This window comes from Phyllobates terribilis, unplaced genomic scaffold (genome assembly GCF_046119375.1).
Source record: "Phyllobates terribilis strain yellow unplaced genomic scaffold, ASM4611937v1 Scaffold_31__1_contigs__length_13893835, whole genome shotgun sequence".
NCBI lineage: Eukaryota > Metazoa > Chordata > Amphibia > Anura > Dendrobatidae > Phyllobates > Phyllobates terribilis.
This window is the reverse complement of record NW_027362791.1, coordinates 11,069,521-11,077,906: the sequence shown is the minus strand read 5'-3', so window position 1 is coordinate 11,077,906 and position 8,386 is coordinate 11,069,521.

Sequence of the window (8,386 nt, the reverse complement as noted above, 5' to 3'; positions counted from 1 at the left end):
GAGCGTTCCCATTTCAGTTCCAGAGCGATTCGCCCGATGAGTCCTTGATATTTATTCCTTTTTAGCCAATTTTCTTACTTTTTGAAAATTTCATTTTTTTGGTTAAATATCCACTAAATGAGGGAAAAGTATGTGTGATGGTACCTCAGGAGAGTTCGAAATGTGTGTGGATAGAATATATATATAACGGGGGTAAAATTGAAAAAAGTTGAAAAAATTTTTTTTTAGACTTAGTCATTTTTCTGGCATTTTTCAGACTTTCAGAGAGGGGAAAATGTCAGTCAGCATTCCGATTTCAGTCCCAGAGCGATTCGCCCCGATGAGTCCTTGATATTTAGTCATTTTCAGCCAATTTTCTGACATTTTGAAAATTTCACTTTTTGGTGAAAATATCCATTAAATGTGGGAATAATATGTGTGAGGGTACCCCAGGAAAGTTCCAAATGTGTGTGGGTAGAATATATATATAACAGGGGAAAAATTGAAAAAACTTAAAATAAAATTTTCTTGGACTTAGTCATTTTTCCGGCATTTTTCAGACTTTCACAGAGGTGAAAATGTCAGTCAGCATTCTGATTTCAGTTCCAGAGCGATTCGCCCCGATGAGTCCTTGATATTTAGTCGTTTTCAGCCAATTTTCTGACTTCTTGAAAATTACACTTTTTGGTGAAAATATCCATTGAATTTGGTAATAATATGTGTGAGGGTACCCCAGGAGAGTTCCAAATGTGTGTGGGTAGAATATATATATAACAGGGGAAAAATTGAAAAAAGTTGAAAAAAAATTTTTTTGGACTTAGTCATTTTTCTGGCATTTTTCAGACTTTCAAAGAAGGGAAAATGTCAGTCAGCGTTCCGATTTCAGTTCCAGAGCCATTCGCCCGATGAGTCCTTGATATTTATTCGTTTTCAGCCAATTTTCTTACTTTTCGAAAATTTCACTTTTTGGGGAAAATATCCACTAAATGAGGGAAAAGTATGTGTGAGGGTACCCCAGGAGAGAACGAAATGTGTTTGGATAGAATATATATATAACGGGGGTAAAATTGAAAAAAGTTGAAAAAATTTTTTTTTTAGACTTAGTCATTTTTCCGGCATTTTTCAGACTTTCAGAGAGGGGAAAATGTCAGTGAGCGTTCCGATTTCAGTTCCAGAGCGATTCGCCCGATGAGTCCTTGATATTTAGTCGTTTTCAGACAATTTTCTGACTTTTTGAATATTTCACTTTTTGGTGAAAATATCCATTGAATGTGGTAATAATATGTGTGAGGGTACCCCAGGAGCGTTCCAAATGTGTGTGGGTAGAATATATATATATATAACGGGGGAAAAATTGAAAAAACTTGAAAAAAATTTTTTTTGGACTTAGTCATGTTTTCGGCATTTTTCAGACTTTCAGAGAGGGGAAAATGTCAGAGAGCGTAGCGATTTCAGTTCCAGAGCGATTCGCCCGATGAGTCCTTGATATTTAGTCGTTTTAAGCCAATTTTCTGACTTTTTGAAAATTTCACTTTCTGGTGAAAATATCCATTGAATGTGGGAATAATATGTGTGAGGGTACCCCAGGAGAGTTCCAAGTGTGTGGGTAGAATATATATATAACGAGGGAAAAATGTAAAAAACTTAAAAAAAAATTTTTTTTGACTTAGTCATTTTTTCGCCATTTTTCAGACTTTCAGAGAGGCGAAAATGTCAGTGAGCGTTCCCATTTCAGTTCCAGAGCGATTCGCCCGATGAGTCCTTGATATTTATTCCTTTTTAGCCAATTTTCTTACTTTTTGAAAATTTCATTTTTTTGGTTAAATATCCACTAAATGAGGGAAAAGTATGTGTGATGGTACCTCAGGAGAGTTCGAAATGTGTATGGATAGAATATATATATAACGGGGGTAAAATTGAAAAAAGTTGAAAAAATTTTTTTTTAGACTTAGTCATTTTTCTGGCATTTTTCAGACTTTCAGAGAGGGGAAAATGTCAGTGAGCGTTCCGATTTCAATTCCAGAGCAATTCGCCCAATGAGCCCTTGATATTTAGTCATTTTCAACCAATTTTCTGACTTTTTGAATATTTCACTTTTCGGTGAAAATATCCATTGAATGTGGGAATAATATGTGTGAGGGTACCCCAGGAGAGTTTTAAATGTGTGTGGGTAGAATATATATATATATAACGGGGGAAAAATTGAAAAAAGTTGAAAAAATTTTTTGGGGGACTTATTCATTTTTCTGCCATTTTTCAGACTTTCAGAGAGGGGAAAATGTCAGTGAGCATTCCGATTTCAGTTCCAGAGCGATTCGCCCGATGAGTCCTTGATATTTAGACATTTTCAGCCAATTTTCGGATATTTTGAACATTTCCCTTTTTGGTGAAAATATCCATTAAATGAGGGATTAATATGTGTGAGGGTAAACCCAGGAGAGTTCCAATTGTGTGTGGGTAGAATATATATCCCACGGGGGAAAAATTGAAAAAAGTTGAAAAAAATTTTTTTTGGACTTAGTCATTTTTCTGGCATTTTTCAGACTTTCACAGAGGGGAAAATGTCAGTGAGCATTCCAATTTCAGTTCCAGAGCGCTTCGTCCGATGAGTCCTTGATATTTATTCGTTTCTAGACAATTTTCTGACTTTTTGAAAATTTCACTTTTTTGGGAAAATATCCACTAAATGAGGGAAAAATATTATTGTTGAGCGAGCACTGAAAAGCTCGGGTGCTCGAAGCTCGGGCCGAGCTCGCCGTGATACTCGGGTGCTTGACCCGAGCAACGAGCCCAATGTTAGTCTATGGGAGACTCGAGCATTTTTGCGGTGGCACACCCGGCAGTCTTTTAAAAGCCTAACAAATGCCCAAAACGATAGTGACAGTGCTCAAATGACATGGGGACAGCATGGGGATCGCCCCAGGAAGCATTTCTGACCCCCAGGTCACTGCTGTCAACAGCGTGATCAGAGGTATTAAGCCACTTTTACAGGCTCACAATAAAACGAAAGTGAAACTTTTTTCCTGTGAAATATGTTAAGGAACATCCTTTCCAGGGAAAAGACTTGTGTATAAGTTAAAATAAATGACCAAAAACAAAAATACTACTCCACACCTTCGGCTATGTTCACAAGTAGCATTTTTTATGCGTTTTTGCACTTTTGTATTGCTTTCAACTATGACAAATGCATTCACCGGGAAATGTCATTTTAACATTTTACAACCTTATCTGGCCATGTGCTGTGTGACACATGCATAAAGTGCTGAAAAGACATGGGAACAGCATGGGGAAGACCCCTGGAAGCATCTCTGACTCCCAGGTCACTGTCTAAAAGTGTGCCCATCATAAGTGATCCTTGCCGCATCAGAAGATGCAGACTTGCAACTATCCCCATGCAAGTTCTAGTCCCAGGGCAGTGTTCAATTGTACCTCCCCCATTCCTTGCAATACAAGCGCAAGTATGCAGCCTGCCACCCACCCACCCCCAGGCTGCAATACCATACTGCTTGCTTGCTTGAACTTGAAATTGGGCCTTTTAGGCATGTGGAGGTGGAATCTGGCCACCACGTCATGGCTGTGTTGGCGGCCTGGAATCCATACTCAGTCCCCAGCCGCCCGGCGGCCGGGTGTCCATACTCAGTCCCCAGCCGCCTGGAGGCAGTCGGGTGTACATAAACGGTCCCCAGCCGCCCCCATTTCTCCTTGGAACATCCCCCCACACACTTTTCTTAGCCCGGCCTGCTTTAGGCAGCATTGGACGAGCCCACCAGAGAACCAGACTCCTCCGGTGGGCCCTGACTTCTCCATCGGTGGAGTTGAGAGTGCCAAGGTGAGGAGCATGATGATGATGACAGAAGTTAGCATCTGCTATGTTTTCTTTTAATGCAAGTGTAAGTGTGCAGCCTGCCACCCACCCACCCCCAGACTGCAATTCCATACTGCTAGCTTGCACTTGAAATGGGGCCTTTTAGTTTAGAGGAGGCCGAAGCTGGCCACTACCTCATGGCTGCTTCGGCAGCGAGGTATCCATACTCAGTCCCCAGCCGCCCCTATTTGTCCTGGTGTGCCTTATACATAAGATTAAGCGCTTATACCAAAATATTACCTGTGCCCTCCCCAGTGCATTTAGTGGGAAGGAGAGCCTATTCCGCTGTAGTGTGTGCATGCCAAACCCCTGTTCATGGTACATGTGAAGATGCCTCCCACCTTGCACCTGTCATTGCAAACTTGCAACTATCCCCATTCAAGTCCTTGTCCCAGGGCAGTGTTCAATTGTACCTCTCCCATTCCTTGCAATGCAAGCGCAAGTATGCAGCCTGCCACCCACCCACCCCCAGGCTGCAATACCATACTGCTTGCTTGCTTGCACTTTAAATTGGGCCTTTTAGGCATGTGGAGGCGGAATCTGGCCACCACGCCATGGCTGTGTCGGCGGCCTGGTATCCATACTCAGTCCCCAGCCGCCTGGTGGCCGGGTGTCCCCGCTTGCTCCCCAGCCTCCAGGCGGTGGCCGGGTGTCCATACTCGGTCCCCAGCCACCCCTATTTGTACCGGTAACCTTTCCCACACTTTTCTTAGCCTGGCCTGCTTTAGGGCAGCATTGGCCGAGCCCACCGGACTATCAGACTCCTCCGGTCGGCCCTGGCTTCTCCATTAGGGGAGTTGAGAGTGCCAAGGTGAGGAGCATGATGAGGATGATAGAAGTTAGCATCTGCTTTGTTTTGTTGTAATGCAAGCGCATGTATGTAGTAGCGGCTAGGCCTGAGGAGGTCAGCGTTTTGGCGCATATCCTACCTCCTCCGAGGATTGCTGGATGTTTTCCTGCTACTATCCAAGTTCTATGACTCCCGTTAAAACAAAGCTTCAGGTGATAAATGATGGATGAGGTAGTGGCAAAGGAGAAAGAGCAGGAGGAACAGGGACCATTCACATCAATATCAGGCCAGTCAACCAGATATGTCTTGTAGGATATGTTTCTGTAACAAAAGGAGTGGTTCGGCTACACAGTTATAGGGCATACAGTGAGTGTAATGCCTACCAAAAATTTCGAGGCACTCCAATGCCCCTTGGAAATGACATGGAGGTCAGAGGGCGTTAACTAAACCTTTTTTTCCATTTATAGCAACTGGGTCTCCTGTGCACTGTTGGCCTAAGCAGTGAATGGAAGGCTTTCCAAAAATTATGAGGTACTGCAATGCCCCTTACAAGAGCCATGTGTAGCACCCCAGGGGTCTGGTCTCCACAGTAATAGAGATTACGTCGGAGAGCAAGTGGGAGGTTTCCTGGTCAGGATCCCTTAAACATGCAACATCCTCCTGCTCCAGTCCTGGGAGGGGAGAATTCTGCCCTTATAAACTGGATCTGGGGTGGGGTTGAGTGAGTCAGAGAACAGAGATCAGTCAGAGTCAGAGTGATAGCAAGGGAAAGTAACAGCAAGGAGCTCTGTAGGAGCTAGGAGCTAAAGACGAGGGGCTGGAAGCTGAGCAGAGCTCGCCCTGGCAGAAGACAATATTAACCGGACACAGGAGTCCGAAGCTGTGAGGACTTATATATCCAGCAGCAGAAACCAGCCGGCAGGGGATTTCAGGTCCTCTGGCCATAGAAGCCCGGAGGCTCAGTCACAAGCAAGGGACCAGCAACGCCGTCGTGGAGCGGAGGCTAACAGAACGCCCCAAGTCACCAGCCATACGGGTGAGCACTACACGGTACACTCAGGGACGTGGGCTACTTCTACCCGCTTACAGCAAGGTAGCCAGGAAGAGTGCAGACAGACGGGGAGGCCTACAACTCCACCTGGCCAGGGGAACTCCTGCTTGCTCACAGACTGACCAGGCCTCTTATGCTAGCCAGTACTCCCGGGAGGGTCTACCTTATAATCATCAGTAAAGACCCTGAACTGCACTGCAAAGACTCTGAGTCATTCCTGCTGCACTCGTGCACCATCACCCCCATCATCCGCACTCACTGCCCTGAGGCTATACTCCTCCCGAGGGGAGTTATCCCATTTTATGCTGCGCACACAACACCAGCCTCATTGGTCTGCCTCGCAGCGGTGGTACTCACTGACCGCAATCCACGGGTGGTGCAGTCGGACAATTAACCTCAAAACCTAAGAAAGATTGCCACTGGTTTGACCCGCCTGAGCCACGGGACCGGGTGACTGCCACGGAGACTACAGACCCCAGAGACCCGGCACCGGGTATCCCACACACGTGTACACACGGCCCAGGGGGCGCGTCACATGCAGTACAGCATATTACAAACATAAGTCCCATTATTGGGGAGTGGGTGTCCCATAGTATTTGCTTATGCCTTGCAAGCAAAAGCTGCCAAAAATTAGGACGGAGAAACTTGCAATGCCCCTTACAAGAGCCATGCAGTACAGCATATTACAAACATAAGTCCCATTATTGGGGAGTGGGTCTCCCATAGTATTTGCTTATGCTTTCCCAGCTAAAGCTGCCAAAAATTAGGATGGAGCAACTTGCAATGCCCCTTACAAGAGCCATGCAGTACAGCGTATTACAAACATAAGTCCCATTATTGGGGAGTGGGTGTCCCACAGTATTTGCTTATGCTTTCCCAGCAAAAGCTGCCAAAAATTAGGATGGAGCAACTTGCAATGCCCCTTACAAGAGCCATGCAGTACAGCATATTACAAACATAAGTCCCATTATTGGGGAGTGGGTGTCCCATAGTATTTGCTTATGCCTTGCAAGCAAAAGCTGCCAGAAATTAGGATGGAGCAACTTGCAATGCCCCTTACAAGAGCCATGCAGTACAGCATATTACAAACATAAGTCCCATTATTTGGGAGTGGGTCTCCCATAGTATTTGCTTATGCTTTCCCAGCAAAAGCTGCCAAAAATTAGGACGCAGGAACTTGCAATGCTGGCACCCTGGTGGTATAGTGGTGGTGGAGGCTGAGGATAAGGAGAAGAAGATTAAACAGCCGAAACGAGGAAGCGTATACCCATGTGTGGGTGTGAAGCGGTGCATGTGAATACACCTCCCGAAAGAACACAGTGGATTTGACTTTATGTTACTCTGCTGTCATTTGGTGGTGATGAGAAGTCTGGCCCAATTCAGCCCTTGTTCATTTTGATAAGGGTCAGCTTGTCAGCATTGTCATTTGACAGGCGAGTGCGCTTATCAGTTATAATTCCCCCAGCGGCACTAAAAACACACTCCGATAACACGCTAGCGGCAGGACAGGCCAGGACCTCCAAGGCGTACAGAGCGAGTTCATTCCAAGTGTCCAGCTTGGATACCCAATAATTAAAAGGCACAGAGGAATAACGGAGGATGCTGGTACGATCGGCAAGGTACTCCTTCACCATCTTTTGAAACTTTCCACTCTTTGTGAGAGTACCCCGGGCCTCAGGGCCTGTAAGCTGGGCAGGTGTCAGAAAACTGTCCCAGAACATTGACAGTGTTCCGCTGCCTCTGCTGGATTGGAGTTGCATCTCTCTCGCCTGTACGCCTTGGTTGGGCAACGAACTGTGACCTCTGCCCCTAGCGTGTTCAGATGGGAATTTTTTTAAGAGTTCTGCAGCAAGGGCCTTCTAGTATTGCCCCATTTTTGTAGACCTCTCCACCTCAGGAATAAGAGAGTGAAAGTTCTCCTTGTAGCGGGGGTCTACAAGTGTCACCAACCAGTAATGACTGTCACCCAACATTTTGACAACGCGAGGGTCACGGTTAAGGCAGCGTAACATAAAGTCAGCCATGCGTGCCACACTGGTAACGGGCAAGATTTCCGTGTCCTCACCAAGATGACAACTGACCATGCTCTCCTCCTCCTCCTCCTCTTCCTCCTCCCCCCTGTCCTCAGGCCACCCATGCTGAACCGACGGTATGACACTTTTATAGGTACTACCGTCTACAACGCATGATAGCAGCTCCTGTTCTTCCTCCTCCTCCTCCTCCTCCTCTCCCTCATTGTCCCCCAATGCACGTTGGGATGAGATGAGGCTGGGTTGTGTGTATTCGCCCGCTACGGCTTCTTGATCCATCTCATCATACTCTGGCTGCAATGCCTCCTCTTTAATTCTCTGCAGAGAGCGTTGCAAAAGACAGACAAGTGGGATGCTGACACTAATGATGGCGTCATCGCCACTCACCATCTTGGTGGCCTCCACAAAGTTTGTCAGGATGGTACATATGTCAGACATCCAGGTCCACTCCTGAGGTCTTATGCGTGGAGTCTGACCTGAATATCGATGGCCTTGTTGCAGCTGGTACTCCACAACTGCTCTCTTCTGCTCACAAATCCTTTGCAACATGTGGAGAGTAGAGTTCCAACGTGTGGGGACATCACACACCAGTCGGTGTGCCGGAAGCTGCAAACGCTGCTGCAACACAGCAAGGGCGGCGGAGGCTGTAGCCGACTTGCAAAAATGAGCTG